This window comes from Zingiber officinale, chromosome 1A, assembly GCF_018446385.1.
Source record: "Zingiber officinale cultivar Zhangliang chromosome 1A, Zo_v1.1, whole genome shotgun sequence".
Lineage (NCBI taxonomy): Eukaryota > Viridiplantae > Streptophyta > Magnoliopsida > Zingiberales > Zingiberaceae > Zingiber > Zingiber officinale.
Genome location: NC_055987.1, coordinates 182,271,462 through 182,297,626, shown reverse-complemented (window position 1 = coordinate 182,297,626; position 26,165 = coordinate 182,271,462). Strand labels below are relative to the sequence as shown.

At 39.0% G+C, this 26,165-nt stretch overlaps 2 long non-coding RNA genes across 3 annotated transcripts; both read left to right on the top strand.

The window, feature by feature from the left end:
- Positions 1-4,296: 4,296 nt before the first annotated feature.
- Positions 4,297-23,230, top strand: LOC122038572. Of its 2 annotated transcripts, none has more exons than XR_006127899.1 (4): positions 4,297-4,814; positions 4,901-4,950; positions 5,389-5,452; positions 20,325-23,230. It is a non-coding gene; the product is annotated as an uncharacterized LOC122038572 (long non-coding RNA). The 2 variants fall into 2 exon arrangements; XR_006127898.1 differs by lacking the exon at positions 20,325-23,230 and adding an exon at positions 16,404-19,071.
- Positions 23,230-24,961, top strand: LOC122038573. Its single transcript, XR_006127900.1, has 2 exons — positions 23,230-23,291; positions 24,020-24,961. It is a non-coding gene; the product is annotated as an uncharacterized LOC122038573 (long non-coding RNA).
- Positions 24,962-26,165: the final 1,204 nt, after the last annotated feature.

Genomic DNA, 26,165 nt, shown 5'->3' with positions numbered 1-26,165 from the left:
GGAAAAGGAGGACGCAGTGTCGCTACCACGCTTGAAGACGAAGACGCCAAGTGAGGAAGATGACGAAGGACGTGAGGTTTATAAACTTAGCAGTCGATCAACCTCAGCCGTCTGATCCAAGGTTGCGGAAACCTAGGAGCAGATCCAATCGTAAATTTTGAAAAGGCGCACGTAAATTTTGAAAAGGCGCACGTCTCGTCACAAATGGATGCCCGCCTGTCACATCGAGCATGTGCGGTAATAAGGGACACGTGTCCTGCGATCACCGAATATTATTTAATGAACTTCATTACAAAGGTATGGCTGCATGCTTGGTCATAATTAACAGCGATTTGCACGGTCTTCAAGAAATTCGGATGACGTTAGCCACGACCGAGCTCGCCCAAGGAAGCACAGATAAAAGAAAATTTGCCTTAGTGTTACAATGCATTGTCCCGTTCGGCGCAACGAATGGTTCACAGGGTTGAACTTGGCAAAATAAAGCTAAAATGGCGTGGGCTTGTAGGCCGATCAGCGATTAAAGACCACGCACAGGCCGATCGACATACTAGCCGAACGGACCTTCAAGTCGCCGAAGACATATCTTGTCCAGTCAGTCGGACTTGCAGCCTCCTTCGACTAGACTTGAAGGGGAGGCTTGTGATGCGGAGATAAGAGTTTACGTGGCACAGGTCAATAGTCACGGTGTAGATCAAAGTTAAAGCGATCTACACCAGGGTTCAAGCAAGGCTAATTCGAGCAGGAGTGACTGCATCAGCCGACCGGAATGATTCTGCCGGTCGGCATGAAGTCAGTTCGAGTACACCAGCCGTCCGGTCGGATGTGGCACCAACATCAATCACGCGAAGTAATAAAAGAGAAGACTAATTTGAGCGTCGGAGGACTGACGCAAAGTATAAGGAAAAAAAAAAGAAAAATAAGTCTCGGTCTCTACCATTAATTTTTCATTTTCCTTCCTCTATTTCTAACTTGAGCGTCGGAGGACTGATGCCAGAAACCTCTTCTGGTTTTGACTTTGTTTTACAGAGAGGAGCAAGGTCATCGTCCAGTTAACGAAATTGCCATCTCCCGACTTTTCAGCTTTACGCTTTCGAACAAGATCAATCGCGTTTTCCACACACATAGCAAGGTGCTGAACAACACTACGACATCTGTGGCCGGAGGATAGACTTGAGAGGCCAGTGACAGAGTCGCAAGTCTACAATCATGTTGGTCGCTGCCGTAGGTGCCGGTGTCGAACTGAGATGGGAAATTTCCACGGTATGTGATTTCCACCGGCTCTCCTCGAAGGAGAACTGGCGATGGTGTTCCGTGGTTGTATCGGCTTTGTAGCTGGAGTGCACAAGTGACTGCATTGGGAGACCGACGTTCGGCACTCTCTGGCTACCGCATTTGGCATCCGCTCCGGCCGCCGCACTTGTCGCGACAGAGGTATGAAATGGAATGTGTGGCGGAGAAAATGCATGAAGAGTAGAAAATAAAGAAACTATTTTAATCGAGTAAAACAATCATCTAAATAAGTTTAATCGATTATTTTAATAGATTAAAAAACTTCTTAGTAAATCCGTGAGAAGAAGTTTTGATTTAAAAAAACAACAAAAAAAAAAGGAAATGTGAGATTTTATTCTCACGGAAAAACAACGAAGGAAAGGAATTTGTTTTTTCTCCCCATGCATGTTGTTCATTGGTAGCAGAGGTTTAAAAAAAAAGTTTTTTTTTTAAAATTGATTAGGTTCAAATCAAAATGGGTTTGAATCAGATTGTTCTAATCCAATCCAACTTTGATTTAAATCAATAGTTGATTTAATTAGACTTAAGTTAGATATGATCTAATGATTAGATTTATTTTATCAGGTCTAATTTGATCAATTAGATTAGATTTATTCTAATAGGTTAGACTTAAATCAATATGCATTGATTTGATTAAATGGATCAGAGTTTGATCAATAAGTCAGAGATGAATCGAAATTAGCTTAGATTAAACAATGACAGAACATACGTAAAACATTCCAGTCTAATTAGATTAGTTCTAACGAGAACAATGAACCGAACTCAGGATCTGGATTTCCAATCGACCGGTCCAATGAGTAAGTCGACTTAGACTCCTAAAAATTGAGAAAATTTATTTTTCTTGATTTATAATGTAGGTTCTATACCTGTATAAATTGAATTAAGCTAGTTTTACACTGGTTAGTCGGTTTTGTACTGACTTATTTAATTTCAATATTTTAGGCGGCACGGACGATTACCATATTGACTCGTCGCGAAGTGTGGTGGAACTAGCTCAGGGAGGAAATTCAGGAGATAGAGTATAACTCTGCTTATGGAGTCGATGGACATGTTGGAGGGCTTGATGAACTATTTTGGAAAGTTGAGCGAGAAGATTTTCTATTCCTGGATAGTTATAGAATCTGAGCTTTGATGTGTTCATTGCCAGAGTATCCTAAGATGATAACAGACTATGTTTGGGGGCATCATGAAGGACGCATTACATATTCATAATTATGTGAGGAACTACTTCACTAAATAGCTGAAGAGGATCTTGAAGAGTTTGAAGAGGACCCGAAAATGTTCAAGGAAGATCCAGAAGAGGATCCAATTGTGGATCCAATGGAGAATCCGAAAGCTATCATACTTGAGATTATCTCAAATGAATCCAAGTTGAAAGGCATAATGTGGGTCACTACACTAGTGTATGTTCTAGTGGGAGTGGTGTTAGTCTATCTAATTTATTAGAGTTCTATTGTTATTACTATCATTATGTATGAACAGTATTAGTTCATTTTAGTTTATTATATGTTAACAATATGCAACATATTTTTATGTTAATGATATGTTCATTCATATGTTAATTTATGCTGTTTAATCTACATGATGCATGATAAATGATTAGTTCATTTTATTAAATAATTAATTTATTTAATTAAAGAAATCATGATATATAAATGATTAGTTCATTTGTTGAGATGTGTGTAATAAAATTGATCAATATTGATTTGATTGGTCATATGAATGATGAGTGAAAATATAGTTATCACTTCATTTTATAAATCAACTCAAATTAATATTAAATTAATTATAAATTGTATACATATGAATTACGCTGAATACTAAATAATGTATTTATTTATGATAGATTATGTCAACCAAAAATATTATAGCTGAACTCAATAAGAGTGAGAAACTTAATAGGGATAACTATAAGATCTGGCACCTCAGGATACAGTATGTACTTAAGGAACAAGAAATTCTCGAGGCTGTAAATCAGGTTATGATAGAACCTATAGATGTTCCCACTGCACAGAACAGACGAGATCTTGATACCTATAAGGCATGGAAAAAAAAAGACTCCACTGCAAAGAGCATATTGATTAGTTCAATGATTGATGACCTAACTTTTGAGTATGAGTCGTATCTTTCGGCTCATGCAGTCTAGATAGCCATTAAGGAGAAATATAGTAGAGTGAGTCTGAGCAAGCTTTGACAGTTGACAATCAAGTTTGACAGCTACAAGAAGCGTCTGAATGTATCAATGATTCAACACCTCAGGGAGATGTCGAACATGATTCGGGAGATTAAAATTGCTGGTCATGAGTTGACCGATCAACAACAAGCTCAAGAAGTTATTTGTTCCTTTCCAGATTCTTAGAAGAACATGAAGCAAATCCTAACTCACAGTGAAAGTATCAAGACTTTCATTGACATCTCACATCATATAGAATTGGAGGCGGAGAGAGTTGAATTCGTAAGAATTTCTGGATTAACATATGTGGCTGTCGGTTCTGTTGAATCATCTTGATCCATGACAAAAAAATGGTTCAAGAAAGGGAAGAGAAAGAAGAAAGAAACTACTATTGTGGGACAAGGTTCAATCAAGAAGATAGGAAAGAAGACTGGAAAGAAAACTAAAAATAAGTTGACTTGTTTTAACTGTGACAAGAATGTTTACTTCGCTCAGGAGTGCACTGAGCCGAAAAAGGTAAATCCAAGTGTGTCTTCTTTTCTTGAGCATTTTGTTGCTAGTTCAGTGTTGTTAGCTGATTCTTATTGTAAAATACAATAACAAAAATTAATTAAATAATAAGGTTAAATAGAGGAATAACCATAATGGAATTTTTTGAAATTTTTAAAAATTTTCTGAGAATTTTTCGGAGGTCGTATGGTATAGGTTATGGGGATCAATTACCGGGCCACGGGAAATCCTGTTTAGGCTACCCCATTTAAACGAGGAAGAGATTAAATTTTCTTTTCTTTTCTTTCTTTTTATTTCCTTCCTCCGTTTCCTCTACCGTGCTCGATCCTCTTCTTCCCCTAAGCCCAATGCCGACCGACTGCCCCCTCCACTTCTCCAAACCACCGACAACTCCTCTTCTCCCCTCTTCCGCGTTCATAACCCCCGGCCAAAGGAAAGCCCGAAGCCCCAGCGTCACTTTCCCTCTACCTCTTGCGTCTGCCCAAAGTCACCGATCACCTCTCACGTCGTCGATCACCCTCTCGCGTCACCCTCGGTCGCCACAGCCGACGCCACTCCAATCTCCGACGCTACTGACCGCCGGGTGCCACTCCGATTAGTGCTACCATCTTCGCCAACCGATTGTTGATGTCGGCACCGCCGCACCCTCTGCCCTAACGTCGACCACCTCTGCTCTCAACCCCCTCCCATCTCGCCGATTAGCGGACACTGAGCATCGACGCCGGCTGTTCAAGCCCTAGCATCGAGTTTCTCCAGCTTTGGCACTTGCGTGCAGTCCCGATCTTGCAAAACACCAACGGTTCTTCTTTACCGCGCACTAGTTCTATTGTGTTTGGTTGAGGTCAGCCTAACAGATGGTTACTTTTTGCTCCTGTACCTTGATACCGAATTACAACTATTGATTTTCTTCCTTGTTGATATCAACAGTAGTTGACGGTGTCTCTATCGGAGAAGAAATCGGCTGGTACCAAGATTGGGTAAGTTATTTCGATCTTGAGATCTGGATTCGTAGAGCTTTGGGCTTATGGATGTTGCTAACTGAGATAAATGAGTATGACAGTGGGTTCGTTGTAGTTTTAGCCTCGGATCTCTAGCATTATTCCGACAGCCACCCTTATTGGAAGTGGGGCGACAAGGGATATTTGGGTGATAGGGTAAGATGATGGAAATACGATTCTTGTTTTAGCTTAAAAATTTGTATTGATGCTAGTAGCTTAATTGGCATGGGGTAATTCAGATCATGATCATAAAATTTGTCAGATCAATAGCTTAAGGTGAATCGGGATGAGTGCGTACATGATCAGTAGCATTTATTTAGAGATTTAATAAATGAATTAGGGTTCCTGGTAAATAAGAATTTTGGTTTAGCTATCTTGTTACAATAAAACTTAGCTAAATTGTATGATTTATTATAGGATTTGGATTCGGGATGAGCACTTCAACACAGAGGTTGATTAGCTCGATCTACATTGGAGGCGGGTACTTTGATTTATCTTTTAAGATATTGTCGTTTGATATGCATAGTAATATTTAACGAGTAGTAATATTTATGTTCATTTCTGCATTGGTATGTCATTATCTATTACTTGAGCATGCTGTATTTATTACCTGCTTTGCATTCATGTTTCTCTGATTATTTATGTCCTTATGTCCTTAAGGTAATGTCATACCATACCTGATTTGTTATAGTGTATACTAAAAGTCTAGCTTTTTGTATAAACAATCATTTTGAAATAAAGAATCACATTGGTCAAATGTCTACATTTATGCTAAGTGTAGTTGTCTATTTAATTTATATTATAGATAACATGGTGTGAGGAGACATACAGAAGATTATGTTATCAGTTCCTTATAAATTATAAATAGTAGCTCACAACCAAGATGGAATGAGACAAACCATTGGAGTGGTTGTAGTGTAATTTGGTATTAGTTTATCTTGACTATAAATTACACTAGTACACTTTGAGTGTATTGAGCAGGACCATTTGAGGTTGTTCTTTTTATACTGACTGTTAAAAAGAACAAGCCTCTGTTATTATGGAAGTGTGTACTCTTAATCATGATATAATAAAAAGCATGTAGGACCGTTGGGCCGGCTAGAAGGGGGGGGGGTTGAATAGCCCTGCAGAAATCAAAACACAAACCAACCCTTCTCGAACTCTTAAACTGACACTTGTAAAATAATCAAAGCAATAAACTAAGATCAGAACAGAAAACGAGGCACCAGGTTTTGACTTGGTTACAACCGGAGAGGTTGTTAATCCAAGAAAGATGATCACACTAGATATTTCCTTTCAGGTGAAGAAGCCTCTTACAACATTGAAGCACAGAAAAATAAGAAGCTAAATTAACAATGAAAGTAAACAAGTGTTGTGAACAGAATTGCTTGTCTTGTTGAGCTTCTCGGACCAAGGCTATATTTATAGCCTTGGCCGGGGCGCCTAGAAGGGTTCCAGGCACCTGGGAGGAGATAAAACTTTATCGCTTCTCGCATAAATCGTGTTTGACTGTGATCTGGATAGCATCCAGGTCTGAGCGTCTGAAAGGGTTCCGGGCACCCCGGACTGGTCCGGGCACTCGGAATGGTTCCGGACGCCCAGACCAAGAAAGCCAACAGAGTTGACTTTTTCGGTCCGGACCCTCTGTCTCAGTTTAGCTCGCCTCGGTCCGGGTCTTCCACTCCGGATCCGCTTGCTTGGGTGATCTCGGCCATCCGGAAAGGGCTCACTTCTCGCTAGCTGCGTCTCTTGCTCCCCGAGCAATCTTCCGCTCCAGCTTTCGTCCCTCGGAACCACCGCGCGCTTCCTTCTCGTCCGCAGCGCTTCGTCCCTCGGACACACAGCGTGCCGTCCTTCTCGCTAGCTGCGTCTTCCGCTCGACTCCCTGTGTTCCTAAGCTCCTGCACACTTAGACACAAGGTTAAATACACACAGGACCTAACTTAACTTGTTGATCACACCAAAACAACCTTGGAGTTCCAACAATCTCCCCCTTTTTGGTGTGATTAACACAAGTTAAGCTAGGGTTAAGTAACTTAACTTAATTTACAATTTAAGTACAAAAAGATAGAAAATATAAATCTATCTACCTACCTCCCCCTAGACTTATACTTTCCCTTCTCCCCCTTTGATCACAAAAAAATGGGGTTCCAAGAAAAACAATCTAAGGGTTAAAGACTTAGAAAAAGTATTTCTAAAAAATTTCTAAGTTTTTAAGAAATTTTAAAAAAAATTTAAGTAATTTAAGCTGAGTTTTCTAGTTTCAAGAAAAAAATCTTAACTTAGGAAAAATGATTTTTGAGAATATTTCTAAAAAAAATCCTAAGTAAAAAATATTTAAAAAAAAAATCCTAACTTACATTTTTAAGTATTTTTTTTAAATGACTTAGGCAAAAAAATTTCTAAGTAAGTAAATTTCTAATTTGAAATAAAATGTTTTGAATAACCTTTTTGCAAGCACTAATTAATTCTTGTATTAATGCTTCATTAGTAAGTTAATTAAATATTTATTTCAATATTTTGACTTCCAGGTCGTGGCGAGGCACTAGGCCTTCTTGGTTATTGGAACAACAACCACTTCCTTAGACAAAGCCTCATAAAGAAATTCTTTGTTTAATTTTCTCACTTAGAGCGCTAATTTTAATTTTAAAATTAATTTAAGCATGATTTAGGAACCGAATATAGGTTCCAACCTACTGGATTAACTAAAAGGTTTTTAGGAACATATTTTCTTGAAATGTTCCTAATTTGTCCAGGGTGATATTTAAAGTACCAATTTAAATTATTAAATCTTCTAACATTAGTTTTAGATGAACATACATGGTTTTTCAAGTTATCTACTTGAATTTTCAAATCATCATTTTCAAGTTTCAATTTTTCATTTGCTAGTTTTAATTTATCTAATTCTTCTAAGGGACAAGACTTAGCTAGAATTACTTTTAAATTTTTACTTTCACTTTCTAATTTGCAGCAATCTTTTGTTAAAAGTTTAACAAACTTAAACATTTTATCAGGAGGAAGAGATCGTACCTGACTTACCTTGTCGATCTCATTGTTCGTTTCTCCCGCCGCTTTCTTCCGACGTGTCTCCCCTTCATCGATGCTCATTTCTGAAGAGTTACAAGTCTGGACGACTCACGTATATTCAAGTCGAGAAAGCTCGAGTCCCGATTCGTCCCACGTCGCCTTTAGGGCCTTTCACTGGATAGACTTCTTACCCTTCTCCTTTTCCTTGTTCTTCACCGGCGTTGTCCTTGGCGTGCCCTTCTTCATCGCAGTAGCAGTGGATCGTTCTTTTCCTCTTTCCTGCGGATGGTTAGTAAATCTTATTAAGTTTCTTGAATCTTCTTACCATCATTACCATTTCCTCGTCGAGAGAGGATTCCGATTCTGGTTCGAGGCTTTGAGGGCGACGTTGTTTTAGGCTCCTTCATTCCTGCACATCTCGACTCATGATTTCAAATGTTGAAAAGAATTCTTCTAATGAAATCTTTCTAAATCTTTAGAAATGTAAAACGATCTACTAATGATGCCCATTTGGTATTTCTAGGAAAGGAATTTAAAGCGTACTAGCGAATCTCGGTAGCTTACCTTTTCTCCAGATTCGAAGACCGATGATAATTTCTTTTATTCTCGAGTGTAGATCTTGCGACTCGATGCTTCCCAGTCGCGGTGATAAGTCGATCATGGGCAGATCTCTTCAGCGAGCTTAGCTTCGGACGTTCCTTCACGCACTCGAGGAACTTCTCCCAAAGTTCCTTCGAGAAGTCATTGCCGATCCTGTTGACTTCTTGATTCGGAAGAACGCTTAGCAGATGGTACTCTGCTTCATTGCCACGAAGTCGACTGCTCCTTTTTGTCCATTTATCTATTTCCTCTGGAGCTTGAAAGCCAAGTTTCGTTGTAAAAATAATTCAATATTTGTTGTAAGAAATACTGCATATGTTTTTCCAAGTGGCGAAATCCCTTTCGAATTTCGGCGGATGCTTGGTCCGCCATCTCGTTGCTTCGTTAGTCCTCTCGCCTGGCTCGATACCACTTGTGGGACCGTTGGGCCGGTAGAAGGAGGGTCAATACCTGCAAATCAAACACAAACCAACCCTTCTCGAACTCTTAAACACTTCAGAAAATTCAAAGCAATAAACTAAGAGAAAATGCGCACGGTCTTGACTTGATTACAACCAAGGAGGTTGTTAATCCAAGAAATGAATCGCACACTTAGAATTTCTCCTTTAGGCGGAGAAGCCTCTTCCAACTGTGAAAGTACAAAAAGAGAAGCTAAACTAGAAATAGAAGCTCACAAGTGTTGTATTGCTAATTCTTGTTTTGTTGTGAAACTTCTGGACCAAGACTATATTTATAGCCTTGGTCGGGGCGCCTGGAAGGGTTTCAGGTGCCTAGGAGGGGATAAAACTTTATCCCCGACGCAACGGTTAACATCCACGTCGATCTTGGTAAAATTGAGGTTCCGGGCGCCCGGAGGGCTCCGGGCGCCCTGACCTTTAAAGTCAACCTTGTTGACTTTTTTGGTCCAGACCCTCTTCTCCGGTTCAGCTCACCTCGGTCTAGGTCTTCCGCTCCGGCTCCGCTCGCTTGGGTGATCTCGGTCATCCAGAATAGGGCTCACCCGAACGCAACTTCCGGCCTTCTCAAGCAACCTTCCACTCTGGCTTCTCGCCCCTCGAAAATGCCACGCACCTCATTTTTGTCCGTCCGCGTACTCTTCCGTAGCACCTCGTCCCTTAATCTTCCGCTCCAGCTTTTGTCCCTCGGAACCACCGCGCACTTCCTTCTCGTCCGCCGGTGTACTCTTCCGTAGCGCTTCGTCCCTTGGACGCACAGCGTGCCGTCCTGCTCGCTAGCTGCGTCTTCCGCTCGACTACCTTTGTTCCTAAGCTCCTGCACACTTAGACACAAGGTTAAATACACACAGGACCTAACTTAACTTGTTGATCACACCAAAACAACCTTGGGGTTCCAACAAAGCACATATACTTAATATTTATTTTTTTAATTTACCAAAGGGTGCGATTTAGTTCGATAAATCAATAAGCCCGATAAGTTGGGAAATGATACTATTTATATAGTGTGTTGTTGTTTATAGAATGAAACTGTGTCCTAATAATCTAGGTTGATAATGTCCCCAAGAGGAGCTCATAAGGATTGTCATGTAAACCCTGCAGGTGGACTTAGTCCTACATGACAATAAGGTTGAGTGGTACTACTCTTGGAGCTAGATATTAATTAAGTAAGTTGTCGATATTAATTAAGTAAGTTGTCAGTAACTCATTTAATTAGTGACATTCGATATCTTAAACACAGGGAGACTGACACACTCATGATAAGAAGGAGCCCATATTGTAATATGGGATTGGTGTGGTAGTGTAATAATAACTCTTTAGTGGAATGGGATATTATTGATGAACTTGAGTTGGGTGTTCGGGGTGAAACGGGAAGCTCAAACTTATCGGAGACTAAAATCAATTCCTCCTCTCGGTCCCTATTGTAGCCTCTTATATAAATCCTTATATCCACCCAAAAGCCTAGCTTCTTAAGGCCCAAGCTAGGGTCGGCCAAGCTTTGCTTGGAGACCAAGAAAGGGGCCGGCCAAGCTAAGCCTGGAGCCCAAGCTAGGGCCGGCCAAGTCTTACTTGGTGCCTAAGCAAGGGGCCGACCACACATAAGAAGAAAAGGAAGTTTTATTTTTTGTAAAATCTTTTCTTTTATAGAGATCTATAAAAAGGATTTAAAAGGATGATTTTAATATAAAATTTCCCTTTTTTAGATTGGTCATAAAAGGAAATAAAAGGAGTTTTTATTTTGTTAAAAACTTTCCTTTTATGATGGTTTTAAAAGAGAGTTTTAAATTTAAAATTTTTTTTTTCTTTTATAGCTTTCTACAAAGGAATAAAAGAGAGATTCGAAATCTTTCCTTATTTGTAGTTATCTATAATATGAAAGAAAGATTTTAATTTTTGTTATAAAACTTTCCTTTTTGTAACTATGTTTTATTTTAAATCTTTTCTTTTATAGATATCCATAAAAGGATTTAAAAGAGAGAGATTTTAATTTATAAAATATTGCTTTTATAGCTATCTACAAAAGGGATTTTAAAAGAGAGATTTTAATTTTGTTTAAAATCTTTCTTGCTTGGAGCATAAGCTTGTGGCTGGCCATGTCATGGGAGAAAAGGAAGTTTTATTTTTTGTTATAAAACTTTCTTTTTTATACAAGACTAAGGAATATAAAAGAGAAGGAGGGGGTGCCTCACCTTATAACACATCTTCTATTACTCTCTATTCTTCCTTGGTGGCCGACCCTTGTTCTTTCTCTTCTTTCCTTTTGTTTTCCCTCTTGGTGGCCGGCGACATCTTGGTGTGGAGATCTCTTGGTGGCCAGTTGCTTGAAGGAGAAGAAGAAGAGAAGGAAGCTCTATTGTTTAGCATCCCTTGGAGGTTAGTTTGTGGCCGGATCTTGGAAGCCTTGGAAGAAGCTTGAGTGGATTTCATATTGGAAGATTGTCGCCCACACGACGTCCAAGAGAATGAGAGGAATACAATAGAAGATCAAGAGGTCTATAAGCTACAAAAGGTATAACTAGTTCTTAGTTTCCGCATCATGACTAGTTCATCTTTTGTATAGATCTTGAAAACCAAACACAAGAGGTTAACGGTTTTGGGTTATCATTTTTGTTATCAATTTTTATTGTTCGATTTCATGTTTCGATATTGTATTTCTATTGAGGTCTCTATGGTTAAACCTAGTTTACTATAAGAAGTTAAATATCCAATTTCTTTGTGAGGCTTTATCTAGGAAGTGGTGGATGATCTCATACCCAAGAAGGCCTAGTGCCTTGCCATATTTAACCTGGAAGCCGATCTTTGAAATAGATATTTGATAACTTTTGTAATATGGTTTAACTTAGGAGGATCACATCGGTTGAACTTAGAGTAAGAGTGTTAAGTTTCGTTCCCAATCCAAGTTTAACTTCTAAAGGAAAATATGGATTAATAATGTTAAGCATCATTTTCAATCCAAATTTAACTTTAGTAGAGCACATGGGTAGCTAGGATAGTTCTATGCTTATGCAAATTTTTGTACAGAGGAACTAGAACGGTATTCCGAGTAGCAACCAACATGATTATATTCAAGGCATTGATTTATTTTACCTGACATGTGTACCTAGCATATTCTATTTGATCCATATACTTTTTTGTTACACATTATGTAGAGGCGGATAGGATCAGGATATTTCCATACTTAGTGTCATGCATCATCTCGCATGATTGCATGTTGTGCGATTGTTAGCTTCATTATTGTTAAGCACATCGCCAGTTACATGGATTTGCACACACAACCACTCATAGGTTAGTGGTTTTTTTTTTATTAGGTAGGGTGTGTTGCAACAGGTTGCTCTGTCAAGGGCTCCGCTGGTCCACTCATGGGTAGTGTAACGCAGCGTGGTAGCAGGACAGGGATCCCTCCTCTGGATTGGCTCGGGAGATGAGAGCATTGAGCTCCCCCACTTATGATTTGGGGTAGGAGGATAGGTGTACTCCAACAGCATCCCGTCCACTCGGTCACTCATCAGGAGTAGTGATGGCAGAGTGCACGGTTGTCACAACCCTACCCACTCGGTCTCACCATCGTGTGTGAGACGGCCGACGCATCGGGGTGACGATACGTTACATCATACGACGTGCGTTTATTGCTTGTGTTTGCTGCACTTTATATGCTGCATATTTGGTGGATGCATATGCTTGACATGCATACAGGATTTATGATACTCTCGATCTGACGACCTTGTATCCCTATACCCAAGTCCTGGTTAGTACAGATACTCCTGCTCCTTACAGTTTTATATTTTTCATATGATATATATATATATATATATATCCAGGAGACTGTACGCATATTTATTATTAGTTGTTATTTCTTACTATGCATGTCAGTAGTTACCCGCTGAGGAGTTGACTCACCCCGTTGATATTACCATTTTCAGGTTGAGGCTATCGGGAGGATTTCCAGTCGCTAGTCCCCCTTTTAGATTTCGAGGATTTTCGTTTTGGATCTTTTCTTTGGTTTCCTTATTATGTTATCGTCTATACTTTTTGGCACTTTGGATCTTGAATGGTCCTTTATTATCGATGAGTTTTCATTTGGTATATCTTCCTACATGTCTGCCCGGACGGCAGAAGAGGTAGGTTTGGATGTATACTGGTGATTTGAGTTTTATGGGTGTAGTTGAGTAGGATATTTGAGATGATTTCCTTATCGTTGCTTAGGTTTAGTTTTTACTATATATATATATATATATATATATATATATGTTCCGGATGTGTTGGGCGAGTCAGATTGCCCCTCGTATAGGGGAGATGCTGCCAAAATTTCTTCTGGCAGGGACTCCCCCGGGGTGTGACAATTTATTTGGTATCAGAGTCAGGTTTCTGATGCTTGGTTTTCGTATTTTGGTTTTGCGTGTTAATCTGATATCAATTTAGTTAGTATCAGAGCGGGTTACGATACCTGCTTTTCTTGTTCTGGATTTGAGAGTTAGCCCAAGTTTGCTAGTTAACTTGGGTATTTATTTTTCGGATTTGTACGGGTTTCCGCCAATTTTCTCGTCCGAAATTTTGAGGTCAAAATTAGGGGTTGGACAGTGACGAAACAACTCCAGACGACAAATAGGTAAAAAGGTAATTTTATAATTTTTGTTACTTGTAGTAATATCTGAGTTATAACTTAACAGATATAAGGAGATCTACATGGACAGTATCTGCGAGACGTGGTGCTGGACGACCACGTAAGAGGACTTTGGAATCTCTGGCAACGGACTCGCCAGAGATCCCTATTAGGGTTGAGCCTGTCAGTCAAGGACAGACTCAAGATAATGCGGGTGTGTTGGGCTCTCAGACTCCGATGGCTTCATTAGAGGTATCCACCCATACATTATACACTGTATCACCCGTGGCAAACTCCATACCTCCACCAGTAGAGGCTGCGGCGTACCCAGCATCACCGGCACCTGGACCTACTATGTACTCGGCACCAGCGACACCCGCGCCCCCAGTGCCTATAGTGTACCCAGCACCCGCACTAGCGGTACCGGTTGCTCCATTTCCGGTACCACCACCTACCGTACCTCCAGTCGAGCCCACCTATGCTAATCTTGCAGTGCCACCAGGGGCACCTGCCTCATCTTATGCAACAACACCGGGGATACCTCCCCCGGCCTATCCAGCGGTACCACCTGTAGTACCAGCTCCAGTGGTTCCGCCAGTACACGTCGCAGTCCTTACTCACCTCACTGATATAGTTGCAGCACGAGCTCGGATCCCAACTTTGGCGGAGTGGTTCCGCCAGTACACGTCACAGTCCTTACTCACCTCACTGATATAGTTGCAGCACGAGCTCGGATCCCAACTTTGGCGGAGTGGATGAAAAGTCGATTCACACTATTCCACGAAGAGACCGATCCGAGTGTGGCCCAGTCTTGGATAGAGACTATAGAGTGGACCTTCTTCTACATGGCTTGCTCCGAGTGGGGGAAACCGGAGCTGGCTGCTTTCCATCTACGGGATGAGGCCGACACCTAGTGGGATACGCAGCGTTCCATTATCGACGAGCAGAATATTACTTGGGCGAGTTTCAGAGAGGCTTTTGAGAGCTGGTATTGCCCACGAGCATATCAGATGACTCACCGTCAAGATTTTCTGAGTCTGTGGTACAACAACCGCTCGGTGACAGAGTACAATGCTGAGTTTAATCGGTTGGCCAGGTTTTGTCCAGAATTAGTTGCTAAGGATAGATTCCGCATGTTACAGTTTGTCCAGGGACTAGATGGACATCTACAAGTAAAGATTGTCGATTTTAGTAATTCTTCCTACATAGAGATATTGAACAGAGCCCTGATGATAGAATCAGCTCACCAGAGAGCATACCTAGACAAGAAAAAGAAATAGGCGGATCAGACATCTGGACAGATCCAGCAGCCACAGGCTACATAGTAGCAGAGTGGTCGCAGTTGGATAGGTCAGGGAACTTCTGAGGCATCTGGTCAGCCTCAGAAGTCGAGGCAACCTTCATCAGGACATTTTCGGCCTCCTCAGCAGACCTGGAAACAACCCGCCAATGACATCCATTGTGCCCGGTGTGGGTCCAGAGAGCACACAACATCAACCTGCACCTTGGGACAGTCAGTTTGCTATTATTACAAACTGCCTGGGCACATGAGCTGAGATTGTTCGTTGAAGGCTCAACATATTGCTTCCGAAGTTTCTAGTCATGGAGTTCAACTCAGTTAGACAGGGACTCAGCGAGGCGGGCACAGAGCCCAATATTCGCATTGCCAGCAAAGGATAGCTCCCCCTGCAGCTGCTACTTATGGCACGCATGGACAAGAGCACCCCAGTGCCCTCATAGTACCATAGAGTTCTATCGTGGGATCGCCATATCAGCTGTAGCCTCAACCCTTAGTCCAGTATCTGTAGCCCCAGCCACTGGTTCAGTACCAGACGCAGTCCCAGCTATCAGTATAGTATCAGTCGCAATCCTTACATCCACCTCTGGCACAGTATCCAACACCGCCTCAGTGGCAGGCTCCTGCTCAGGCGCAGCAGCCTTTGGCAGCACTACCACCTCCACCACCGCCAGAGACTTGATGTATACACGCGATTACCAGAGAGGATGCGTAGCGGGCCGACGGATCCGTTTTCCGCGATACGATTTCCATTTATGCATTATCTGCTGATATGCTGATAGATACTGGTAGCTCGCATTCTTTTATATCCCGTACCTTTATGAGGGAGATTGGTAGATTATCCACTTTTAGACCGCAGCGACTGACCGTCTCTCTACCATCTGGTGATACTTTAGACGTCACCCAGGAGGTCAGAGGTTGACCATTAGACTTTGGCAACATGATACTTACGGTAGATCTTTTAGTACTGGAGATGGTCGAGTTCAATATTATTATTGGCATGGATTGACTGTTAGCATATCATGCCACTGTTGATTGCCCGACGAGGGTGGTCACATTCCGGCCTCCGAACCAACCCTCATGGGATTTCACTGGCATCAGAGACGACGATATATCAACTATTTTGGTGGTTCAACCTCAGAAGCTGCTGTCACATGGTTGTCAGGGTTTTTTGTTATCCTTGATTACTATTGAAGACGGCAGTAGTTCTTTACTCTCCGACGTTATAGTAGTATGAGAGTATCCAGATGTATTTCCAGAGGAGCTACCAGAGTTGCTGATAATCATGATTTTACTGTATTATTTTGATTCATATATGCATGGTTTGATGTTGATTTCATAGGTTTAAATCATGGTTACATCACATTTTATGCATTGTATAGATTTTGGACCTAATTACAAATTATTGTGTTTTTGTGTTATTTGATACTAATATTTGATTCTTATTTTGTAGGCATCAAAGGATCTTGGATTTGGATCTATTTGGACCGAATTTGTGCTCGAATCGGAGTTTAAACGAGACGATCAAGCTATGGAGTAATATGGACCATTCATCGAAGATTGGACAGATCTAAACCATCCAGTGAAGATCTGGTTGATCCGACCTAAGGGAGAGTAGATCCAGACCGTTGATCAAGATCAGTACCTCCGGATCAGATTTTTAGTGACGTTCCACCATTGATCAAGCTCCAAATTGATTTCAACCGTCCGTTCAGATCTGGATCTGATTTAATAGAGAAGCTACTATAACCTTCATGTGTCGTCAACTCCTCCGCGCAGCTTCGTCCCGGCGTGCGTCTTCTTCCGGATTCCGACCCCTTTCCTTCTCCGATCATCTTCTCAAGCTTCAACCTCGGTGGATAATCTCTATAGTAGCTCATCCCGATCTTCTGGAGCCATCGGAGGGTGTTCCCTCTGGTGGAATTTGGCTCTCGGCAATCCTCTGTTCCATCTCAGATTTGGAGGTGTTCCTCTAATCTGAGACTCTGATTCCCATCAGCAACGCTTGAAGGTGGTCCTCTGATGTTCTTGAGCTCCATCCGACAACATACCATCATCCGTAGCTTCCATTCAGATCCAGAGATCAGATTTGCATATTTCGGGCCATTCTTGGGTTTAGGGTTGTTTCAGCTCGCCGGAGGTGTTCCGCCGGTGTTGCTGAGCATTCCTTGAACTGAGACGCAGCTGAGATGCTTCATTGAGGTCCGGAGTTGGGTGTTCTCGACTTTGGCATTCTTGTGTGACGACAAGAGTGTGAGGATTGTTGGATTGGTTTACTATTTTATTTCCTTTTATTACTGTTTTGTAGCTTGGCATAGATTTCTTTTAGTATTTGTTATGTTTTAGCAAGTAATCTAGTATTTCATTACTTAGTTGAAGTTTAATTCATGTTTAGTAGTTGTAATTTCATTGATACAATTTAGTTTAATTCTTGTTTGATGCTTAGTTAATTATTTAATGTTTAATTTCTAAGTTAGGGTTTTAATTGTGCTTTAGATCAGATTTAATTGCGTCTCATTATTTCATATTTAGTTTAAGTGTGGTGATGATTTAATCAAAACGTAGGGTGGCAATGCGTTATAGTTTGATCATTGGCACCTAGTTAGGTTTCACTCTTGCTTTAGATTAATTTCTTTATTGTTGTGCTTCACTTTTATTAGACTTAGATTCAAGTTTAAACCCCCATTTTCATATTAAAAATCCCAAAAATAGGAATAAAATATAATCCTAGATTACATCCTACCGTTTGTTCCTCGAGGTTCGATCTTGGGCTCGTTATTACAACATGATTGTGTAGTTAAGGAGTTCAGTGGAAAATACATTATTAATTTGATTTACGAGTGTGACAGACTCGTTATCAAATTTTGGCGTCGTTGCCAGGGATCGAGGTGTTTGATAATCTGAGGATTATTTTTATTTTGGAAAACTTTAAAAATTTTGTTGTTTTGATTGCTTTCATGTCATATATCCATGTGTTTGATTTTATTTGTTCCTGAGTCTTCTAATTTTATTTGCTAGTATTTCAGTGTAAGAACAGGAAATTCCTTTTGACCATGGATCCATATCAGCATTTTGGAGATTAGAGTCAGAGTTATTATTATCAGCCTTAGACTGGGACTTATGCGCCTGAATATCAGTATGAGGAAGTACAAGGAAAATTTGCAGAGTCAGTATGGAAGTCCAATGAGATTATGCAACAAATGAGAGAGCATCAAGAGCAACAATTTTCAAGGATACAGAATATTCAGAGCCAGTTAGATCAGATTGCATTATCCATCAATCAGTTACAAGCACAAAACTGCAGTGGAGAGATGGGAAGTAATGATTTTGTCAGGCCTGACCCTACTTCTATTTATTCACAAGATTTATCTAGTTTTATTTGTGATGATGATGTAGTTGTTCAACTTTCTGATTCAACTAATGTTGTCGCTTTAGATGTTGGAAATGATGCAGGTTTTGATGTTGAAGATGATTTAAGTGTAGGGGAATGCTTACTGGAAGCATTACCTCAAGAATCACCAAGAATAGAGGATGTAAGTGTAGGGACTTGTGCTATGGAGCCAAGCACCCAAGAATCACTACATCAGGTTGAACACTCACCTGAACCAGAGTTTGAACCATTAGTTGATGATGAGGAGGTAATAAACACCATTCTAGAACCTTTAGGTATCTTTCAACACGATAAGGTAAGTATTATTTGTGATACATCAGAAAATCTAATTGAGGTACCATGCATTGATTTTATTAGATGTGATTCATTTCTTGATATATTTTCTACCCACACTAATGTTCTCCTATTTTCTTTGTATCCCACATGTGTGTGGGAGGTGTTTTCCTTTATTGATGTTGTAGGAGAATACAAGCTTCCAGAGTGGATGCTTGAACTGAATCACCTTAGACCTCCGGAAAGAATGGTGAAAGGAAAAATGATTAATAAGAAGAATTTGAGTATAACCATGATTACTCCATTACCGGCATGGATACTCCTTTTGAACCTTCTTTAACCACCGGGAATGAAAGGGGAGTTGGTTCTAATTTAGCTTTCTTTTGCATTTTAATTCATGCTTTATGTCTAATAAATTCTTTATACTTCTCTTTAGTTTCATACTTTGCATTTGCACTTTGTTTTTTACATTTTGCATTTTATTTCCACATTTTGCTTTCATACTTTACATTTTGTTTAGTTTACATAGCATTTTATTTTGAATAAAATTCTCCATGAATTGTTTAGTAATGTTTTTAAGATGGTAAAAGTTTCTTAATTTGATCATCAAATTTTAGGTCTTTTGACATGATTGGATACTCTACTTACATAATGTTAGTTAATTTGGTGGTGGATTCCAATTTGATTAGTTGAGCTTGTTTGCATGAATAATACCTAGAGAGGACCACCTCAATGCCTATACTTCATTAATTTCTTTGTGTGATATGCACTTACAACAATTGAAACTCTAGAACTTGCTTTGCTTCTTTTCAAAGTCACAATAGCATATGTATGCATGAAATGAAGGATATTTGTCATTTTTGTTCCATCATAATTTCTAATTTCTTTTCCCACAATTTTCTTAAAACATTTCCCTTTAGTATTCTACCTTTGATCACTTTGCTTTGCCTTCATTTCATTGGGAGTTTTGGTTGAATTCTTGATGAGTTTGATTGATTAGATTGACAAAGATTTAAGTGTGGGGGAGAATTGTATATGCTTGAGGTTCATGAGTTTTCATACTTGAAATGGTTTGGAAATTCTGAAGTTGAGAATCCAAGTTGATGGATACATTGTTTGAAGTTTAAGGATGCTGATCTTGCTTCATTAGAGTTTATCTGATTTTTAAGCTAAAAGTTGAAGACTAATCAGAAACACAAGTTGGAAATGAAACTCAGCAATTGTTTCAGCTTGTTACTACAGTAGGCAGTGCAGATATAGATTTGAATTATTGGTTTTGGAGCTGTGCTGTTTGTTGTTGAATTGTTTGGAATGATGCAAGGCAAATATTATTTTACTCTCCTCAAGTTCGTGGTGATTTAAAACTTGTCAAAACTATTAATCTGAAGTATGAAATTTATATTTTTGAAGCTAATTTCTAAGTTGAAACAATTTAGAAATGGAGAAACTTATTTCCAGAATGTTGTTGCTGATGTTGCACTTAACTTGTTTGGTTCTCCACTCATATAGCATGAATGTTCTCTCGAATTATCTGATATTAATTGCAATTTCGATAACAGAGAAGAAACACCAATTCTTTGGACCTGTTCTTTATTAGTAAATCTGCAACATTATCTATTTGGTTTATTGAGTGCCAAACTAATCTGCATTTCCGAAAACCAACTTTTCAAACTAATTGCTGATAGGAGAAAGTTCTTAATCTATATGCAGTTGATGCAATTCTCAAGTGACACCTGAAGAATAGTGGATTGATCTTGATTTTGGAATGTGAAATGCAGAGAAATGCAGAAATATACTTTTTAATTCTGAAGTGTGTTGAGCTTCTACAATGTTTCTTAATCAGTGAAGAGATCAAGCAAAGTTTGAATTCTGTATGAAGAAATCTTTATAGCTTGAGTTGGAATTCAAGAACTCCAACCAACTAATTGCAAACTTTTTTGGCAACACTTTGAAGAGGATGCTCCTGCACTTGGAATTTCTGTGAATATTAGAATGGAAAGCTATGGGAAAACACTAAATTTATGCTTTGTAATTTCTGAAATTTCATTGAATTGGAAAGAAGCTGAATTCTGGGGAATGTGTAGCTGAAATGGTACATAACAAGTAAAAGAGAAATGTTGAATTCTGAAACATATCAAGTTATAGCAGATTTTTAATCAGAATCAAGCTTAAGAAGATATATTTGGCTCTATTTGCTATTTGTTGTACTTCCTCTACAAGTAGTGCCTGATCCGTGTGCCAACTGAAATTTTTAGATTACTAGAATTTGAATTGCTGAAATAGAAACATTATGTTCAAGCTGTAGAATGCTGAAATGGAAATCTGGAAAACTGAATGTTTGGAGGGCTGCTGATTGGAATCATTGAAATTTATTTTGAAGCTGCTGATTGAAGTAATAATTTATAGATACCAGCATGGTGCTGAATTCCAGAAGAAGTGCTGAAATTGCAAAATTTATAGGGCTGAATTTATGGGTCTGTGAGGCTTGGCTGGTTAAATAACAATAGTTGTGAAGTAGAGAAAGTTAAGAATGGTGTTTATAACAACAACAACTAGGAGGAGAAGCATAGTGTTCATCATCAGAAATGCAGGACGGGAATTAAGATTGTTGTGCAGATATGCAGAAGTTAAAAAATGTTTGAAAAAAATGAGCAGAAATGCATGTAAGTTAATGTGCAAGAATATACTAGATGTATGTAATGAACTTTTCGATTGGAAGGAATTGAAGGGCAAGCTAATTGTGATTGAATGCTATGAAGATAGTCTTTTGGAGGTTAAAGCTTTATTGTTTGGCCGGAATTTCCAAGTAGATCAGAAATGAAGAAAATGCAGAAATTTCTGCAAATGAAGCATTTTTGTGCCATTTTAGAAATAAGTTATAACAAGCTAGAGTTTCTAAAATCTGAAAATTTTTGGAGGATGAATTGATAAGGTTCTTAAAAGGCTAGATGGAAAAGGAATTGAGATGTTTGGCGGCTAAATGATGTATAGTTGACACAAAATCAGGATGCTATACAGGGGAGGGGATTCAGGGTTTACACTAACTGTGCTACATGGTGGAACTTTTGGATCACTGTGAAGTTATAAACCAGGTGTTGTTCTTTAAGATTATTCAATTGATGACAGTCATTGCTGGGAGCAAATTGATGGTTGGACAAATTGAGATATACACATCAGAATTAAGATAAAGTCTAGAGTACTGAATTTTGCTACTGTTCTTGTGTAACTTTAATTTGTTTCATTCTCTTGCTGTCATTGATACTGATTGAACTGCTTATTAGTTTGAATAAGAATAACGTCTATTGATTCAATGAGTGTGTGTGTTGGATAACATAATTTTAAGCTGCTGGAATTTAAAATGCAGAGTGTCGAATGATATTCTTTGCTAAGTTGGAATGTTCATAACTTAAGCTGGAGCTACTTAGTTTCTTGAATTCTGATACTTGAGTCCAAGATTCTAATGGAAGCAGGAATATGCTCCTGGAAATTGAACAAAAGCCTCAGATGGATGCTACATACTTTTAAAAGGAATCAAATTTTTACATTTCTAATGTGATGTATCAATGGTGTTCCATACTTGGTTGTGGAATTTTGGTTAGGAAGAAGCCAATGAGAAAAGGAAGAAGAGTGATAATTCCAATGAATCCAGAATCTGAATTTTAAAGTGCAGAATTCAGAATCAAATCAGTGAGGTTTTGAAGTTGAAGTTGCAAAAACTACAACTCAATTACAGTAAATATCAATTCTGAAATTGAAGTATCATTGGAGTTTTGATTTGGAATTGCCCTTGCAGTCTTTTAAGATCTTCTCTACAGAATTTTTGAAGCAGATGTTAGAATCCAGATTCCATTTACTGAAATAGCAGCACTTTACTAATTGCTGATCTGAAATATGGGAAACCAAAATTCTGCATTTACTTATGGGAGCCAAAAGTTTCTGAGCAGAAGGAAGTCAATGAAAGGAGTCTAGATTCAAGCACTAATTTTCTGGGAATGAATTTCTAATTTGGAAGCAGTAAGCACAAAAATTCCATAAGCTGATTCTGCAGGATGCAAAATTTATGAGACTATGTTGCGGGGAATTTTGTAGGAATTTTTAAAAGATTTTTGAAGTTGTTCTACAGAAATATGAGTGGAATTCAAGAGCTGTAATCTAATGTTCTTGCTACCTTTGATAACCTGTACCATGTTGCAGAACTTGGAATTGTTCAACTACACTGCAGTACAAGCAATCAGTAGAAAGAAAAGGAATCTGTCCTCGTAAGCATTTCTGCAGGTTCAAGAATTTCTATTTTCCTTTGTGATCAAAGCTGCAATTGGTAGTTAATGGAATTTGATTTGGTCTTCTACTATTGCAATAGAGATGTACATTTTTATTGAGTCTGCCAATCACAGAAACAGTGGACAAATTCTGTAGCTAAAAAGGAGTAAACAGTGGTTAAAGTGTGTTGAGTTTTTGGATACATGATATGTTTTATTGCCCGAGACGACCAATGTTTTAAGTGTGGGGGAGGGAACTCTTCTTGGCAAGTTGATGTGAGATTATTTTAGTTTCGAAATGCTGAAATTGAAGTGCAAAAACAGTGAAGAAGAAAGGAAAAACAGTGGCAAAACAAAGAGTATCAAGTGTGGAGATAGAGTATCAAGAATCTTGGATTTTCATCAAATTGAAGAAGAGGTTAGCTTGATATGTTGAATTGGTAAAAACAAATGATATTCATCTCTTTTCACATCAAAATGGTCAACTCATCAAGTATATTTCTCCAATACTCTCATCTTCTCAATTTTTCATTGAATACTTTTCTTTTGCCTATTTCATCCACTTATATTGTTCTTTTTTATTCTATTTCAATTCTTCATGATAAATTCCTTTTGATTCATGTATGTTATGTTTATAGTGGTGGAGAATTAGAAAATAAGCAAGCTTATGGTAATGAAATGTTGTGAGTTGCATTGAGTGAGCTCCACTTATACACATGTTTGAGTGTGAGAGCTAGAATAGGTAAATACCTTGTGAGATTGTAACTTGCTTAATTTTTCATTTGGATTGAAACTACCATACCTACTGATTATTGTTTGGATTGTATTCATGATTGGTTGTGATCTTTAGATGATCTTAGTTAAATTTTTTTTACTATCTTCTAGGTATTGCTAGGGAATTTTTTTTGGAGATGATTTTTGGTTTTTTTTTTACTTTCACGGGACGTTCAAGACTAAGTGTGGGGGATTTGATAACCATGATTTTTACTATATTATTTTGATTCATATATGCATGGTTCGATGTTGATTTCATAAGTTTAAATCATGGTTACATCACATTTTATGCATTGTATAGATTTTGGACCTAATTACAAATTATTGTGTTTTTGTATTATTTGATACTAATATTTGATTCTTATTTTGTAGGCATCAAAGGATCTTGGATTTGAATCTATTTGGACCGAATTTGTGCTCGAATCGGAGTTTAAACGAGACGATCAAGCTATGGAGTAATATGGACCATTCATCGAAGATTGGACAGATCTGAGCCATCCAGTGAAGATATGGTCGATCCGACCTAAGGGAGAGTAGATCCAGACCCTTGATCAAGATCAATACCTCCGGATCGGATTTTTAGTGATGTTCCACCATTGATCAAGCTCCAAATTGATTTCAGCCGTCCGTTCAGATCTGGATCTGATTTAATAGAGAAGCTACTATAACCTTCGTGCATTGTCAACTCCTCCACGCAACTTCATCCCGGAGCGTGTCTTCTTCCGGAATCCGGCCCCTTTCCTTCTCGGATCATCCTTTCAAGCTTCAACCTCGGTGGATAATCTCTACAGCAGCTCATCCCGATCTTCTGGAGCCATCGGAGGGTGTTCCCTCTGGTGGAATTTGGCTCTCGGCAATCCTCTATTCCATCTCAGATTTGGAGGTGTTCCTCTAATCTGAGACTCTGATTCCCATCAGCAACGCTTGAAGGTGGTCCTCCGATGTTCTTGAGCTCCATCAGACAACATACCATCATCCGCAGCTTCCATTCAGATCCAGAGATCATATTTGCATATTTCGGGACATTCTTGGGTTTAGGGTTGTTTCAGCTCGCCGGAGGTGTTCCGCCGGTGTTGTTGAGCATTCCTTGAACTGAGACGCAGCTGAGATGCTTCATTGAGGTCCGGAGTTGGGTGTTCTCGACTTTGGCATTCTTGTGTGATGACAAGAGTGTGCGGATTGTTGGATTGATTGTGAGAATGGATTGGTTTACCATTTTATTTCCTTTTATTACTGTTTTGTAGCTTGACACATATTTCTTTTAGTATTTGTTATGTTTTAGCAAGTAATCTAGTATTTCATTACTTAGTTGAAGTTTAATTCATGTTTAGTAGTTGTAATTTCATTGATACAATTTAGTTTAATTCTTGTTTGATGCTTAGTTAATTATTTAATGTTTAATTTCTAAGTTAGGGTTTCAATTGTGCTTTAGATCAGATTTAATTGCGTCTCATTATTTCATATTTAGTTTAAGTGTGGTGATGATTTAATCAAAACGTAGGGTGGCAATGCGTTATAGTTTGATCATTGGCACCTAGTTAGGTTTCACTCTTGCTTTAGATTAATTTCTTTATTGTTGTGCTTCACTTTTGTTAGACTTAGATTCAAGTTTAAACCCCCATTTTCATATTAAAAATTCCAAAAATAGGAATAAAATACAACCCTAGATTACATCCTACCGTTTGTTCCTCGAAGTTCAATCCTGGGCTCGTTATTACAACATGATTCTATAGTTAAGGGGTTCAGTGGAAAATACATTATTAATTTAATTTACGAGTGTGACAGACTCATTATCAGTTGCCTCCCAGAAAGCAAGTGGAGTTTGCTATTGAGTTGATTCCAGGAACTACGCCGGCATCGAAAGCTCCTTACCATATGACACCAAAGGAGTTGAACGAACTGAAGGTTTAACTCCAGGAGCTTTTAGACAGGGGATTTATACGCCCTAGTGTTTCTCCGTGGGGTTCTCCAGTATTATTTGTCAAGAAAAAGGATGGTACTCTGAGGTTGTGCATAGACTATAGACATCTGAATGCAATGACCGTCAGAAATAAGTACCCCTTACCTCGATCGAGGATTTATTTGATCTGCTCAAAGATACATCAGTGTATTCTAAGATTGATCTATAGTCCGGATATCATTAGCTGAGAGTCAAAGAATCTGATATTCAGAAGATAGCATTCCGTACTAGATACAGACATTATGAATTCTTGGTAATGCCATTTGGGCTTACCAATGCTCCAGCTGTGTTTGTGGATTTGATGAACCGTGTCTTCCTAGAGTATCTTGATCAGTTTGTTATCGTTTTCATCGATGACATATTGGTCTATTCGTGTTCCAAGGAGGAACATGCATAGCATCTTCGCACAGTCTTGGAGACTCTTCGACGACATCAGCTATATGTGAAGTTCAGCAAGTGTGCCTTCTGGCTATCTTCAGTCGGTTTTCTGGGTCAGGTGGTCTCTAGCCGAGGTATTTCAGTAGACCCTCAGAAAATCGAGGCCGTCACCAGCTGGGA